This window comes from Canis lupus, chromosome 10, assembly GCF_011100685.1.
Source record: "Canis lupus familiaris isolate Mischka breed German Shepherd chromosome 10, alternate assembly UU_Cfam_GSD_1.0, whole genome shotgun sequence".
Taxonomy (NCBI): Eukaryota; Metazoa; Chordata; class Mammalia; order Carnivora; family Canidae; genus Canis; species Canis lupus.
Window position 1 is genome coordinate 5,752,581 of NC_049231.1, and position 16,005 is coordinate 5,768,585.

The following is a 16,005-nucleotide window of genomic DNA, read 5'->3' on the forward strand; positions in this document are numbered from 1 at the left end:
GTTGTGTTTACGTCCCTTCTTGCCAGGACAGCATAGCACATATCAGGTGTTTGGTGTGTGCTTAGTGAAAAAGCAATTACTAATGGCAGAGGCCCACCTAAGAGTAATAAGTACTAAATGACCTTGTGACTCGGTGGTTCTGAGGGTAAGCTTAGGGTCACGCAATAGGCAGTTTCTGTTATTTAACTATCAATGGCTGTGAATACCACACATTATATCCAAGTCCACGAGTGCAAGCTACTACAGACACAGAAAATTAATTTCGTGTATGTTGGCAAATTGAACACCAATAAAAAATAAATTTATTATTAAAAAAAAGAAAATTAATTTCGGTTTCATGCTTTAAACTTTTATTATATTCCAAATAATTCAATAAATGACATCATAAAAAGTTCTATTTACCATGCTAGCCCAGAATGTGAATGAGGCAGTCCTTGATTAATATTTGAGTGACTAATAAACAAACAGATTCTTTTGTTTACCTGCCCTGAAATAGATGTTTTTCTTTTCCATTTTCTTGGATTGTGCATACAAATAAACTTTATCCTACGGTAGAAGGAAAATTTTTGCTTTTTTCTTATTTTCCCTCAGCATGCTTCAAAGCACGGGGTATTAGAACAGCAGCTGTGTTGACACAAATATTCTTCCAAGACATCACCTATTATTTTCAAAGTATATTTAAAAGCACATTAACAAAGTTATATTTCAGTTCTGTTGTAACGTGAAATGTAAATAATCCTCCCTCTTAGGAAAAGTAGCAATTCTAACTGAAATAACTGTTATGACACAAGAATTAATTGAACCTCTTCAGATGATTATGCCACAGCATAACATCTAACATCTTCTCCATCTAGCAACCAGGAATCCTCATAAACCAACTCTTCTGCACCTCACCAATGTTGGGGGTCACTGATATCAATAAAGACACAGGAGCACCGTAAGCTAAACCATCATCTAAATCACCAAAAATACTTGCTGCCATCCTGCAGTGTAGCTTCATTTTGTTGGCCTCTAATTTGGTAAAAGGTATTAATCTGCAGGGCAGTGTTTCTCAAACTCCGAGCTACTGACATTTTAGACCAGATCATTCTTTGTGGGGAGGACCGTCTACTACGTTGTAGGATGTTTAGCAGCATCCCTGGACTTTATTCACTAAATGCTAGTAGCGACTTCTCCCTCCTGCCCCCCTGACCATCAAAAAGCTTTCCAGACATTGTCAAACATACCTAAGGGGCAAAATTGCCCCCAGCTGAGAACCATACCTGTAGGAGGTATATGATGTGTGGCAACTCTTAAAGATCCAAAACACATAATAATCCATTTCCCAGCCATCCTGGGTAAACGAGTACTCTCTGTTATGCATTAGTAACATTCCATTAACCAGTAGATTAAATTAACCATAAATCCCATTTCCTTGTTATAACAGACAATAAACATAAATCCAAAGTATTTATTCTATTCATTATTCTATTCTATTACTCTATGAACGTAACATTTTTACGTTTTGGCAGCTACTTTTAACTACTGTTAACCAGTAAAGTAGGCCATTCTGGTAAATTGTCTCCATTGTCCCAAGTAAAAGTTGGGGGCAGGGGAAGGGAGCTGAGGGACTTCACAGTCATAGTTGAGCCTTGTACATAATGTTCCCTTAGCTTTTTCTTTTACTCTCTGTCAACAAGAGTTTACAACTGCCATCAGGAAGTTTTCAGAGTTTCTCCTGCTGTTGCTGAAACTCACAGGCAGGGAAAAAAATTATCTTAGCTCAAAATTAAAGTGGCAAAAACAAAATGCACAATTCAAGGGTATAAGGAATACGTGAATATATATAAACTAATATCATAAATCTAGTAGAACCAGTTCATGACCTTTTTGTTGGCTAACCCATTCCCCCAAATATGCTGTCACACAAAAATGAATTAAAATGGGAACTCCTTCTTATTTGAACTTAAAAAGGGATTATTTGCATGTATTCTTCATTTTGTTCCATTCGACATTTCCTGAGCATCCACTAAGGGCCAAGCACTGTGCTAGGGACATTCAAAGACGTCGAGAACATTTCGGCACATAGATATATGACATGCTCCACATAATGGTCTTCTGTAAGTGGCAGCTGGAACCTGTTGACCCCTGTTAAATATGTTTTAATTGTTCAGATTTTCGAGCCCAGTATGTTGTCTTGGCGAGGGGCATACCTATTTTATAAGCAAGGGCAACAATGGGAAAAGAGAGGGGACAGAAAATGATAGATTCAGTACCATTTTATTAAACTGTAAAAACCCTTTTCTGAACAAGAAAGTGACAATCATGTCAGCGGTTAGTAAACTGAACCCTTGACAAGTGATAAACCTCAATAAATTGCTTAACAAAACATTAGCTACTGATTACAACGTTGATGCAAACCCAAAAAAGCCAGCTGACATAAGATAACATGTTAAAGCAGAAAGCCTTACTAATGGAAAGGGACAGCGCGGGACAGTTCACTGGATTTGTGCAAAAAGTGTCGCATATAAAACAATGCAGACCCATAGACCACAGTTGACTGGAGGAGTCAGAAATTGAGGGCACAAAAGCAAAACGTCAGAGCCATCCTCTGCCATGCAATTACAAAATAAATAGATCACCTACCACCCCTGAAACTGCAGAGACTCTGTGGGTGGCATCCCCACACACAGGGACAAAGAAGAAAGGAATAATGTTCGCACTTTTCTCAAGGCACTCAAGACTATTCAACAGCAAGTAGTCAACTCCTACATATTGAGAGGTGGTTTGACATATAAATAAGTAAATAATTTTATAGGAATTTAGGAAGTCCTAGAAATGAAGAACTTTGGAAATAGGACTTAGGAGCAATCTACAAATGCCTCTCTCAAATTCAAATGACTCTCAGTCATGCTTCTGGAACATCCCAATGGCTCTCCTTGCATAGCACCAGATCCATATGACCAAGGCAACAGAAACACCTTCTTGGCTTATAAAGAAACACCTTATCTGCCTTAAGATAAGGCCTTCACTTGGGTGTGAATTTTATAGCGGTAGAAAAAAAAAAAAAAAAACTACTCCCACTGTCTAAAATGACCATTTCCAAACATTCTTTTTTAAGCCCTGTTTTAAAAGAACCAGATAGGTTTTGTGTAATTCCAGTCTGAGTTATCTCAACTAGTGTTAAAATACACCAACCACTGTTCACGACTTGTATTTGCTGCTTCCATTTCCATCCTTCTACTGTTTCTCTAATGCTTCTCTTACTAGAAATTGGTATTTCAGGCATTCCTCCTCACAACTTCATGGTCAGGTCAGGTTTTATGTTGGAGAACCCTTATAGATGCTAAAAGGATCCATTTAGTTCACAACACTAAAATGGAAAATGGTGCATTAAAGCGATGAACAAATGAGAGGTAATGATGCAGCGCTGAATTAAGTCAAAAGAGAGAATCTGGGCAGCCCCAATGCCCAGGGCCTGATCCTGGAGACCTGGGATCGAGTCCTATGTCAGGCTCCCTGTATGGAGCCTGCTTCTCCCTCTGCCTGTGTGCCCCCCCCACTCTGTGTGTGTGTGTGTGTGTGTGTGTGTGTGTGTGTGTGTGTGTCTATCATGAATAAATAAATAAAAATCTTTTTTAAAAAAAAGAGAATCTGAAATCTATATAGATAGAATTTTCAACACGAAATAAAATTTTTATCACGTGTAATCCCAGGTGAACTTGCTTCTTAAAATAAAGGATTTGGGCCTAACTTCACAACAAGAAGTCACCTTAATCTGGATTTTCTCTGACAGTGCATTTAACATGAAAAATATTAAACTCTAATCAAATCTGTCTTGAGAAAGGCGTACATCTAACAATAAAATGCGTATCTAATGGGCATCGTGGATATCCCCCCAATATCCGTTTCACCTTTCTCCAAGAGTATACTAACCAGGCTATGTAGATACTGACCCAACCCCTAATTTTGGGGGTGGTCTCTGATGGGTCAACCAGGGACATTAACCTGATCAAATCCAACAGTTCCTTTACATAGTATTTTGTAATACCCCTCACTCTAAAATGAAATTCACAATATAATTATTTCCATACATAATTTCAAAAATCAGTATAATTCTCAAGATAAAACAAAGAATTCTTAAGGTAATTTATAAAACAAATGTATTCCAATATGTAAATACTCAGACATAATGCTTAAACCTTCACAAGAAATCAGCATGAAATGAAACACCTACAAATGCAGGTCCCAATGAACAGATAAAGACCAAAGCAACATCGCAATTGTGATGTGATTTTTTTTAAATGGGTCAATATATCTTGGAAAAACTCTGGACAAAGTACAATATTCTCTCAATACACCCAGTAGCTATGCTTCTGGAAAATTCAGTGTATGCTAAAATTGTGTCCCCAAACCATGCTTTATGTTTAAATGTACAACAGCTAAGTTCTGGGTTCAGATGATTATTTATAATTTTTCCCTATATATCATCCAGAGCACATTCAAAAGTTATGCACAGTAGGGACATTTCTTTGTGGTGCAGGCATATCCTATGCACTGAAGGACCTGTCCCTGGCCCTCATCCACTAAATGTCAGTTTTGACTTCCCCTTCATTGCGGCAATGCAACACCCATCAAAAGTCTCTAGGCACACTTTTCCTTAAGTTTCTATGTATATACAATTTGATACCACTCCCTATTAAGAGTCTCTGGGCATATCTTTACTACAACAATTTGTTCAGAAATAAATATGGAACCAGGGCAAGACAGTCACCATGAAAATTCTCCTAGTTCTATCAAGCTCAACTCAATCAGCACAAAGCTTGGGACTTATGATGGAAATTCAGGGACCCTTTCCCCTTTTGGAAAGTGTCATATGTGGATATGAAATCTGAAACTGAGCAAATTGAATCACAGAAAAGAACTAAGAGGAGGGAAAAAAAAAAAACAGAGATAGAGACTTAATCACCCTGGAAGCCTAATTTCAATTACATAAGCAAACAATTCCCCTCTAATTCATAAGCTGTATCAATCTGTTTTTCCGTTACTTTCAGTGTAAATCCCTAGGTCTTCCCTTGCCTTCCAAGGATGCAACATGAGTCAGGGAAAAGAGCAATACAAAGCCCCATGAGGCAAGGATCTGATGTATCTGTTATAATATTGTGTCCCTGGAGCATAGCATGGTACCTGGCTGTCAATAAAATATTAATTGGTCGAGTGGATAAACAAGCATAGGATTGAATCAACAGGTAGTATATGGGCATGTACTATCTTCACAGCTTTGCTATTTACTACCTGGGATCACCCTGGGCAAATAGCCTCTCAGATTCCTTACCTTAACACTGAGGACAATCACCTCTTCATCTCACAATACTTTGCTCCTAGATCAGTATGCTTTAGCTACACTAGCCTCCTTACTGCAAACATCCCACTCTCTTTCCTGACTCGTGGCCTTTACAAAGATTATTTGCTCTGCTGGAATGTTCTTTCTCTTCCACTTCTGGTTAGCTTTTCTGGGTCCTTCATGAGTCAAAGTAAATGTCACTTCCTCTACCAGGTTATCCCTGACAACCCTGTAGCCCTGTCCACACTGCTATCATATACTAGAAATTTCATTCACTACACGTATCACAACCTATGCTAATATCAGGTTTTGTTCCTTATCTAGTCTCTTTTTCACTAGAAAGTAAAGTTGATAGGGGCAGATAGCATATTTATTCAGTTAATGTGTCACCAACACCTAGCATATAGTCAACACTAAATAACTGTCAAATGAATGGTCCCTACTTCTTCAGCTTAACTCATACCACTCAAACTCAATAGTCTGTAGCTACCTGGACTTATTTTTTTTAATTTTTTTATTTCTTTATTTATTCATAGAGACACAGAGAGAGAGAGAGAGGCAGAGACATAGGCAGAGGGAGAAGCAGGCTCCATGCAGGGAGCCCGACATGGGACTCGATCTCCAAGATCATAACCCGGGCTGCAGGCGGCGCCAAACCTCTGTGCCACCGGGGCTGCCCTACCTGGACTTATTTTAATTCCTCAAATATGCTGTGGCATATTCCTCCTGCCGTAAATTGTCGTCTTCTTCCATCCCAGCATTGCAACATTACTTACCCTACCTCCTGATCCCATCACCCTTCACCTAATCTCTATTGTTCTAGCAGGTCTTAGCTTACATCATTCTTTTCTAGAAGACTTTCTCTGACCCAAAATACTATGTCAACGGCCATGATACTCTATCATAAGATCAACCATGTGTACTATAATAATTACTTAATTTCTCTTTTCCCTGGTAAACTGTAATCTCTATGGAGGTAAGGAGTTTATCTTGGTCACAGCTACAGGCACATAGTAGGTGCTCAACAAGAACCATTCCCTTCCCTCTTCTAATAAGACTAGTACTTAGATTTGAGGCTGTGAACAAGAGCAGACTGCCCAAAAACAGCCAGTTGTGTTTTGTTTTTTGTTTTTTTGTTTTTTGTTTTTTGTTTTTTTCAAACGACCCGAGCAAAGCCACATTCTTAGCAAAATCTGACTTCTTTAACTTTCTATCAAACAGGATGCCGGTTCTGAAGAACTGGATAGTTCAATAAATTGCTCAGCACTCCAGTGACAGGCATCACAAGATTGCCATCAGATTTATGATTTGGAAACTCAACTACTCAACAAAAGTAAGAATCTCTTCATCACAAGGTTACAGAGTCAGCAGAGTGTTAGTACTACAAGGTGAAAAAGATCTAGAAAATTCATTACATAAAGCAAAGGGTTATTTGAAAATGAAAATAAACATTAGAAAAAAAAGCTAATGAAAAAAGATTTTATATATTATGGTAAAACAAACAAATTAAATAAGAAAACAAGCTTCCCTTTCAGAAAGCAAATTTAGAGGCTGATTTACCACCTCTGAGTTATTCCACTTATGGATATCATCAGCTCAATTAGGTTAATAACAAAGCTTGCATTATACAATAAAGCGAAAATCAAATAAAGGGCTATTAAAAAAGCTTATCTTTTGACTGGTCAGTAACTAGAGAATGAGGATTTACTTGTTCTGTGACATGAACTAGTAAACCATGAACATCTCAGGAGAAGTCACATATGTATAGAAGGAACACGTGGCTTCTTCGCCCTGACTGACTTTTCTCTGCTCACCATGTCTCAGGAGAAGAATGCTTCTTCATGACAGAGGCCTCATGATGAATGCTGATGAGATAATACTTGACTCATCACTGCCTAGACACTTATTTTGCATGCAATTGTTCAACTCTAAGTTCACTGGCTTGCACACACAGCAGTATTTGTGGCATGATGCCTACTTAACAAGCGCACAGGTCTTTGTTTTTAAATTGTAGAGATTTTTATTAGGAGAAAAATTATGTTCCCTTTCATCAATTTAGGAGATCCAAGAATCTTAAAAGTTATTTTATTTAATACAGCGATCCACGATTGTTAGGAGTCATTTGATGTAAATAAGGATACAAATGGGTTTATTTTTTTTATTTTTATTTTTTTACAAATGAGTTTAGACAGACTCTAACCCAGAATCAGACAGAAGGTAGCTGTTTTCATCGGCTTTGTGACTCTTCTGTCAAGTTTGAGGACTTTCAAAGAAGGCAACTTCTTTTCCCCTCTATGAAACTGTATCATTCCAATATTCAAAAAATATAAATGGCAGAAAACACAGCTTTTCAGAAGATAATTCTTATCAACATAGGTTTGGGAGGAACACTGCCCAGGAAAAAAATAAGCTATTGTCATAACTCATGACAATAAGCATAGGTTAGAGAGACTCCTAAGCTTTTTCTGTAAACAGCATAAACGCACAGAAGTTTATAATTAGCCGTGGTTGGGGAGTCAAAGACAGAAGATATTGATGGGCTGGGAAATATAAGAAACCAGGATAACATCTTCCAGCCACAAAGTGTTTTGTGGTTAAATATCTGTTAACAGAATTAGCAAGAGTAGGTAACAATTTCTTTTTTTTGGGGGGGGGAGTGGGGGTAGGTGGTAATTTAGAACACAGCCATCGCTAAGTAAAGTTTTATAGGACAGTGTTTGGTAATGTTTTGGGCTACATGGGCCTCTCTGAGAATCTTATAATCTTCAATTTCTTATTCCCAGGGGGAAAAAAACATATGTACAAAATTTTAATAAAATTTGAGAGGATTTCCTGAGCCTTTTAAGTCTACCTACGCTTGGAAATCCTCCTCCAATTTCCAAAAGAATCCTCAGCTTTGAAGAGGATCTTCATCTTAAATATGAGACTGAAACATCAAGAAAAAAAAAAGTATTAGGAATTTGTCCTCAATACAGCTGTAGCTCTTTGGCCAGAAAAGCTATTTCTCAGCCCTGTCACCTAAATGACAGACGCACTGGGAAATGCCCTAAACAGATACTGCCAAAAAAAAGTCAAAGGAACATATTTATAGTTTATGGGCAAATAAGCCATGATCTACTGAATTGTATGGTCATTGTAAATGACCTTATCTAAACTACTGACGGATTGACGAAAACGAATACTTACGAAGCACTTAGGAAAGCTCAACCCTTTCAAGTTGTTATCACCTCTTACCACAATACACCTTCATAAGAACCCTGGGAGTTAGTTATTATTCCGTCTTTGCTCATTCAGGACACTATGATGAAATACCAGAGACTGTGTGGTTTATAAACCACACAAATTTATTTCTCACAGTTCTGGAGGCTGGAAGGCTGAGATCAAGGGACCAGAATTCTGAAACATTCAAATCAAGACACGTCAAGTCAAGATATCAAGCATGGCTGTGTTCTGATGAGAGCTCTCTTCTGTTCATAATGTGTAGTGGAAGGGACAAGGGATCTCTCTGGAACCTCTTTTATAAGGACACTAATCATACCCATGAAGGCTCCAACCTTAAGACCTAATCACCTCCCAAAAGCTCCACTTCCTTTTTTATTTTTTTGAGATTTTTACTTGAGAGAAAGTGAGTGATAGAGAAACCACAAGTGGGGGAGGGGCAGAGGTCGAAGCAGACTCCCTCCTCGATGAGGGGCCCAATCCCAGGACCCTGGCATCATGACCTGAGCCAAAGGCAGATGCCTAACTGCTTGAGCCACCCCAGGCATTCTCAAAAACCCCACCTCCTAATACCATCTCCTTGTAGGTCAAATTTCAACACACAAATTTTGAGGAAACACAAACATTAAAATTAATTAATTAAATTAAAAAATTAAAAAACACAAACATTCAGGCCACAGCACTCCATGAGAAAAACAAACCAAGAAGCAGACTTTTAACTCTGGAGAACAAAATGATAGTTGGGGTGGGGGAGTATGAGTGGGTGAAAGAGGTGATGGAGATTAAAGAGTACACTTACCATTATCTTCGTAAAAACAACAACAGTGGTTCCATGAGGTTAAGTAACCTGCCCAAGGTCACCCTGCTGGTAGGTGATGGAAACTGGATTCTAACTGATTAATTCCAAAGCCCACATTCTATTATATTCTATTTCCCCACAGCTAAATTTACGGCATGGTCGCCCACAGTGCTTGAAATACAGTCAGAGCCCAGGGCCTTCTTGGAGCACATACCTAATCTAGTCAAAAGAATCCCAGCCCTTTCTCACCACCTCTACCACAACCACCCTGGTGTGAGCCATCATTATCTCCATATGGATTATTCTAACAGCCTTCTCACCAGTTTCCCAGCTTCCATCCTTCCCCCATACATTCTATTCTCAACCCAGCAGCCAAAGGGATCCTTTTAGAGCAGCATCACTCCTCTGCTCAAACCCTGCAGTGGCTTCCCAACATCATCAGAATAAAAATATCATGACTTACAAAAGCCTACAAGACCAACTCTCTCAGGTCCCATCCCTTCCTCTCTAACTTCACATCAGATTTTGAACTCTCTCCCCATGGATTACTCCAATCTAGCTACAGTGGCCCCTTTGATGTACCTCTTGACTTTTGCACCTATTCTCTCTTCCCTCCTTAGATTCCCCAGCACAAACTTCCACACATCTTTTAAGCCATGCTTTGCTTTAAAAACCACCTCCTCTGTGAGGTCTCCCTTGACCATGCTATTTAAAATTGCATAGCAGGGCACGTGGGCGGCTCAATAGGTTAAGCGTCCGACTCTTGGTTTCTGCTCAGTTCATGATCTCGGGGTCATGGGATCAAGCCCCTGTCGGGCTCCTCACTCAGCATGGAATGTGATTGTCCCTCTCCTTCCCCTAGCTTACACGCACACGTTCACTCTCTCTCATTCTCTCTCAAATAAATAAAATCTTAAAATAATAAAAATAAAAATGCATACCAACTCCTACCCCAACATCCCTTATCCCTCCCCACCCTTCTTTATTTTTCCCCATAGCACTTATTATCATTTGACATACCACTAATATTACTTGTTCAATTATGTTCTATTTTCTGCCCCCTATGAATATAAGTTTCATAAGAGCAAGAATTTCTGCCTAATAGTTTACTGTTGTAGCTCCAGTTCCTAGAACAATGCCAGCCACATAGTAGGTACATAATCAACATTTGTGATGAATGAATTAATAAATGGTCACTGGCACTTCAAGTCTCAGTTGTCAGACCAAAGGAAGACACTGAATTGTGAGTTTTTCCAGAGCCTATTTGGATGATGGCTGCTGTAATAGGAGGGTTGCCTTGCTATACTCCACTGCTCATCAATTAAATGCAGCCTTTGAGTGCATATGCAACGCTCAGCAAAGTTGGGCTTCCCCTGGTACAACCAAATGCCTGCTCCACATCCTCTTTTCAGTTCAGTGCACCATTTAAGACATCTAAAACAATGGAAACAGAAACATTCATTTTAATTTAAAATAACCTTTTTTCAGAAGAGGTGTGAGCTTTCCATTTTAAACAGGCTTGCCAACTGAATCCTTAATTCAATAATGAGTTCCACAAGAATTAATAGATTTTGTGCTACCCAAAGATCAGGAAACAGGGTAAAAAAAAAAAAAAGTAATTTCCATCCTTGCCCATGGAGTAACTAGATACATAAAAGAAGAAATCTTATGATTTTATGAAGTTGTTATATGTGGTTTAATGGTGAGGGGCATGGAGAGGGAGACAGTCCCAAAGCTGGTTACTTTTAATACCAGTGTGGGAAGAAGTCTTATCAATCACTTGTTAAAAGGTGGGCTTGGGGAAAACAAGATAAATACAAATAAGTACACCAACGTATTTTAATACTCCTGAAGAAACTAACAGTCACAGCATAGTCATTATTATAATTACTTGGTACTGTCACAACCAATGCATCCAACACTGTAAAATGAGTGCCCTTTACTAAACTACTGAGTGTGATTAAATTCTTAAGTATTTCATAGATTTCATTTCCCCTATTTAGAGACTACAATTTACGAAGAAGTGACATAAACTGAAACATTCTACCACAGAGTATCAGCACTAGAAGTTGTTCTTACTGGAAAAGGCAAAATATGGTAGGCCCTCTTTTTCCATAGGAAATACATTCCAAGATCCCCAGTGGATGCCTGAAACTGCCAATAGTACCAAGCCCTGTATATTCTAGGTTTGTTTGTTTTAAGATTTTATTTATTTATTCATGATAGACAGAGAGAGAGAGGCAGAGAGAGATACAGGCTCCATGCCGGGAGCCTGACATGGGGACTCGATCCCGGGACTCCAGGATCGCGCCCTGGGCCAAAGGCAGGCGCCAAACCACTGAGCCACCCAGGGATCCCCTCTAGGTTTTTTCCTATATGTACACAGCTATGGTAAAGTTCAATTTATAAATTAGGCACAGGAAGAGATTAGTAAAATAGAATTTTAAAAATAAATTTAAAAAATAGAACAATTTTAACAATACACCATAATAAAATTTATGTGAATGTGGTCTCTCTCAAAATATCTTATTCTACAATATTCACCCTTCTTCTTGTGGTGATGTAAGATTTTAAAAATGCCTACATGAGGAGATGAAGTGAAGTGAAGGACATTGGCATGATGATGTAGCATTAGGCCACTGTTAACCTTCTGACAGTAGGTCAGAGGAGGATCATCTGCTTCCAGACCATAGTTGACCACAGGTAAGTGAAACCACAGATAACTGCAGGGGTGGGGGTGGCGGTGAGGGTCTACTGTACACAGTTTTATTATAGAGTATGAAGATTATGCTTACTGATTTATGGTTTACACATCAAATTAATATGGACTAAATACAGGATTTAGATTCTTAGAATCTAATGATTCTAAGAAATCATTAATATGTCTTCTCCTGGCTGGAGATGGGAGAAGGAACAGATAAACCAACATCTATACCAGAGAAACGCTTTCTCCAAGGAGTAGATTCTGTGACCAATGACATACATCTTACTGAACAAGCACTGCTTGAAACCATAGCATGTCATAAAAAGACTAAGGAGGTTAAAAAAAAAAAAAAAAAAAAAAAAGACTAAGGAGGTAACACTTTGGGGAGAGGCTTTCTTATTTCAGAAGTTGTAACAAATCAGACCTGGAAGGGATAGAGCCCAATTTCCTCATTATATCAACAAGATAATTGAGGTTTGAATTTGAGAACTGACTTGCCCAGGGTCACGCAATGACTGAGCCAAGGACTAAAATAAAGTCTCCTAATTCCTAATCCAATCTTTTTTTTTCCACTATATTGCGGGTACTTGATAAATAATGGTTTCCTTTTCTTTTAAACAGTAGGGGGAAAGGCAAATGGAGAGAGGACATTGTCATTTATCATTGTTTATTTGTATTTTTTAATATAAAGACTTTAGAAAGACAATACCAGAACGGCAATGTGTATCTTATTTCCCCAGAGCACGATGTGCTCTTGGGTAAATGTGTTTTATGAAGAGATTTGTCCTGGGAACTTGGCACATTTTACTGTAAATATTTTAGCAGTTTCCTTTTATTTAGTTGTAGGATTAAATTCTTAACCCAGCCTCCCCAGATCAATGTCTGCAGATTATCAGAGATTTTGTGAGGCAGTACCTGAACAGGGATGATGGCTTTCTTCGTAAAGAATGTTATGGTGGACATTCCTGCCCAACAAGAAAGAACAGCTTCAGATATTGGCGTCTTCAGCTTTCCTTCAGCTGTAGAAAGCTACCTTTCTGGAGCTCAAGCCCTGTGGTACCACGCAAATCCAGGGTCCAAGCAAGGGGAGAGTACATACCTAGACAGTCTGGCTCATAGGGGGTAAATATGAGGGACAATATCCACTCCAGAGCTCGCTGCCCAGAGGAGCAAGGCTTTATCAGACCTCTTCTCCAATCCACCAAATCCTGCTTCCTCTTTCCCTTCACGTGTACTTGATCCTAAATAGCATCCTGCACCCCAAGCTCTGCCCCAGTGTCGGCTTCCACTCAATCCAACCTACAACAAACTTTTACTTTGTTTCTCAAGCAGCCACCCTAATCAGAAGCATTCAGCCAACCTAGGAGGATGCACATCGTTCACCAACTTCCCCGGTGATGTCTTTACTGCTGTCAGAAAGAGGTTATTTCCCATAAGAACAGGAAGATTTGAAAGCCGACCTGATCAAAAACTATAGGCATTGCTCACATCAGATCAAAACGTTAGGCTGTGGGGCTGAGTAAAAAGAATCTGGACTGTAGAGAGAACAGATGGGTTGCCGGTGGCGGGGATACCGGGGAAGGAGCCTCTGTTCCCACTTCATCATGACCAGCTTGTCTGGGCCAGGCACTCGGTGCTTTATATATGCTTTCCCTGTAAGTTCTCACAACCACCCTCTGCTCTGAGGTAGATTCTGTTTATCCCTGTTTTACAGTTTGGGAAATGTCTCAGGCTAAATAAATTGTTCAAGGTCACTAACTTGATCACAGACACCTGACATTCTTCATTCTACACACAGAGGATTGGTTTAAAGCCCCTAAGCATCTCTGGAGATTGAAAGGTCAGAAGGAATAATGGCAGAATTCTGGAAGTTGCATGTTCCGTGTAGCCCGACCAGACAAGGGTGCTTACCTCAGCTAATGGGGGATGCTTTCCTCTGACATGGTTCAAGGTTGCTGGGGTCTGCCTATAAGGCCCCCGTTCCTGGCCCTGTCAGCTGGGCTCTCATCAGCCTCAACTTTCAGAAGCTTTACCTGAATATCTTCATGGCTCTGCTCCTTGCTTGAGGACACACTTCACACTCGCTCCTCACTGTATTCAAACTAAGAACTTTGCCCGGCCCTCTGACTGCTATTTCAATGTTTACATTTTAACACATGCCACAGTTTAATGGTTTTTCCTTTTTTAGTCAGTAATCTTTTGACTCAGCTTCATGTTGTTATTCGCTTTTTAAAAACTTTTAAACTATAAAAAGTAAGAGACAATGTAGGCAAAGCAATTGTGAGGAAAGTCATGCCCCCAACAGGGAAACTGCTTATTTTCTTTTTTCTTTTCTTTTTTTTTCCCCCCAAAAGAGGGAGAGAAAAAGCGTCGTAAGCAGGCTCTCTGCCCAGCGAAGAGCCCAACCAGAGCCTTGATTCCAGAACCCTGAAACATCATGACCTGAGTCAAAATCAACAGTCAGATGCTTAACCAACTGAGCCAGGTGCCCCGAATGCTTATTTTCTATGGTTAGCTCTGCACAGGCCTTTCCTAGATCCCTAAGTGGGACTCTGAGGCAAATCTTAATAAACACTCTACTCGGTCAACTAAGAAAGACTGACCAAGTCATGTCCATCACTGACCCTAATAATTTATGAGAATTGTAAACTAGATTTTCCTATGAATTGCACTGAAACTGGCCTCCATTGATTACTGCTGTTTCTGTTATTAAATACTTACCGAGTGCCACAAATGCCCAGTTTCCCATGTTATCCACCCAATAAGGAAAGCATTTTTATCTCCATGTATATAAAAAAAAGACAAACTGGGGTTCATGAAGCTTCAGTAACATGCCACTGTATGAGCTTGTGATTTTAGGGAAGCTATTTCCCCTAAGTGAGCCAGTTCTCACATGTGTAAAATGGGAAAAATAACTACCAGAGCCTAGTACAGTGCCCACTCCCCTAGGACCCTGCCTGGCACTAGGCCCTCGATTAGCATCTGTTGAATAAATTACAGTCACAAGAGCTGAATGTGAGGAGAATTAGAAATACTATACGATCACTGACAAGGACTTTCTAGGTGACTCCAGTGTTGATATCCAGAGTCACATGTTGGTCAATGGCAGGCCAGAAATTCCAACTTTGTCTCTTATTTTCCAAATGCCTAAATTCCTTCCATTACACTCTATCATGTTTCAGATCACAGCTTTGTTACGTTCCCAGAATAGAGTGTAACCAAAAACATGTCACAACAAAAATTCATAGTCTCCCACAAAGAACTACCCAATACTGATCAATATTCCAGAGCATCTGAGAAGTAGGAGAAAAGCTCTACCCAAGTCAGACCTTTCCATAAAATTCCTCAGCTCTACCTCAGATAAAGTTCCCTATGACACTTGCTGGAAGAAGGTACAAGTCTATACAAGTCTATACTTAAAGTATTAGAATCCTCTTTAAATATAGGTGGATTCTCAAAGAAAGCCAATTAAACAGATCCAACCACTTATCAAGGCAGAGTGCCCGAAATATTTTTTTAAATGATTATTACTTATTGAATTGTTAACTGTTTCCAGGCAATGTTTTAACCACCTCATGTGGATTCATGTCTTTAATCATTATGACCACCCTATTATGTAAGTCCTATTAGGATCCCCATTTCCCAGAGGAGAAAAGTGAGGCACTTTTCCCTCTCCCAACGCTGCTCAGTCTGCAGTAGAAAGACCTGAAGGAGTGGAGGAAATTCTTTCCTTCCCTTCCTTCTTTACCGTAGAGTGAACATCAGCGCTCTCCCTCAAGGACATCCTCCTCCCCTACTGAGCATCTACCTTTTCAGATAAAAGGGACCGGAGTCTCTTACCCAAACGGCATTGGCATCACTGGCTGGTCACCGATGCCCAATGTGGAGGAGATGCACACCTCACTCTCAGGAGGCCCACACGGGACTCCTTCAGCTCACTCTGCAGGTGTGCTCACTGTT

General features: G+C 39.6%; 1 protein-coding gene across 2 annotated transcripts in view; it reads right to left on the reverse strand.

Moving 5' to 3' along the window:
• Positions 1 to 16,005, reverse strand: part of TAFA2 (TAFA chemokine like family member 2) — a 448,530-nt gene that overhangs the window by 390,860 nt on the left and 41,665 nt on the right. The window contains exon 1 of one of the 2 annotated variants that reach the window (XM_038549856.1): positions 13,957 to 14,122. The exons of the other annotated variant lie outside the window; for it this stretch is intronic. The gene's annotated coding sequence lies outside the window, so the exon portion shown is untranslated. Of the gene's footprint in view, positions 1 to 13,956; positions 14,123 to 16,005 lie in introns of those variants that run through there. 2 annotated transcript variants of the gene reach the window in all.